Here is a 1,893-nt window from a genome sequence, read left to right on the forward strand (position 1 = left end):
CTGACCATGTCCATCCCTTTATGACCACAAAACCATTACTAGCGTGGTGTACCTAATAAGGTGGCCGGTGAGTGTATATCCTTTACTTTGTACAATACTGCAATGATTTGGCTATTTTTGTTCTTAAATGATTTATGAGGTCTCCACGTCAGCTTTTCATCTACAGAAACTTCACCTCACTGACTCTACAGATCTCAGTACAATCGATTCTAAATGGAACATCAGCTGTTTTCTTTCTATTATTAAATGTCATATAATTAGTTTTATCTAAATTTAATGATAATTTATTAAGTCTAACCCAGGTTTGTAGTTTAGCAAATTCTGTTTGCATCATTACCAACATCCCTTCTATATTTTTACCAAAACAAAAAACGTAATGTCGTCTGCAAACTTACAAGATCCTTAACGTATAAAATAAATAACTTGGGTCCAAGTACAGAACCCTGAAGAACCCCACATATAATACTACTTAATTCAGATCTTGTATCATTTATTTGTACAAACTGTTTCCCATCCTTTAAATAACTAGACACCAACTGTAATGCTGGTCCTCTAATACTGTATTTGTTCAATTTTTCAACTAGAATATTGTGGTCAATGGTGTCAAAAGCTTTCTTCAAGTCAACATAAACACTAACACAGTACTGTTTWTGATCAACAGCAGTTGTTATTTGCTCTATAAAGTCCAGGAGAGCCATTGATGTGGAAATGTTAGCTCTAAACCCAAAAATATTTTGTTTATCGATAAATTGATCCAATCAAATAATTTCTCTAAAATCTTTGAAAACTGTGGTAACAAAGATATCTGTCTGTAATTATTGAACAAACATTTCTCACCATTCTTAAAAAGAGGAATCACTTTGGCTACTTTCATGTTGTCTGGAAACATACCAGTTGAAAATGATAAATTACATACAGTATATGGTAAATGGTTCAATAATTCATTATTTCCTTCTCAAACATCATGTCCACACAATCTTTTGATCTTTTGTCTGCAAGATTTATTTTTTACAATATTCATTATTTCTTCTTTGTCASTTTCCATCAAGAGTACTGCTGGTCCAACCCATGACTGTATGACTCACATTATTATCTACTTTTGGTATTTTAGCTGCAAGACTTTGGCCAACATTCACAAAATAATGATTAAATTAAATAATTTCATTCTGATCATAAGTTTCATTTCCTTTTTTTTTACAAAATGTTGTGAAATATCTGATCTTGCTTTATGTCTCTTTAAGACACTATTCATTACTCGCCATGTTTCTTTCATGTTAGCCTTACTTTTGTTTAATAAATCACTGTAATATTCTTTCATATGTTTTTTTATAATTCATACTAACTTGTTTTTATATTTCTTATATCTTTCTTCTGATTCTTTTGTTCTTAATTTCAGGAAGCATGAAAACAAGTAATTGTTTTTTTAGAGGCATTTCTCAACCCTTTAGTCATTCATGGTTTATCAACAATATTTTTGTGTACATTTTCTGCACACAATTTTGTTCATACAGAGCTCTGAAAATGTTCATAAATGCATCACATCCTTTGTTCACATCTTCAACACACACATCGTTCCAGTTTTGTTTTCCCAAATCGTCCTTTAATTTATCCAGAGGTTTAATTGATGCGTTTATTGTTTTTTTTTTCTTGATTGTAACTACTTCTGTTCTGTATTGATCGTTTCTATGAATTGTGAAAATGTGTAAATGATCACTTACATCAGTCGTCAAAATACCCATCATTACCTCACCGTTTGTTATATTTGTGAAAATGTTATCAGTTATTGTAGCGCTGTGGGTTGTGATTCTTGTAGGTTTTTATATTAATGGATAAAGATTAAAACTGTGCATTGAGTTTATAGATGTACCAATATTATTTGAATCTGTTTTATTT

Source organism: Austrofundulus limnaeus, unplaced genomic scaffold, assembly GCF_001266775.1.
Source record: "Austrofundulus limnaeus strain Quisiro unplaced genomic scaffold, Austrofundulus_limnaeus-1.0 Scaffold991, whole genome shotgun sequence".
In the NCBI taxonomy this organism is placed as follows: domain Eukaryota; kingdom Metazoa; phylum Chordata; class Actinopteri; order Cyprinodontiformes; family Rivulidae; genus Austrofundulus; species Austrofundulus limnaeus.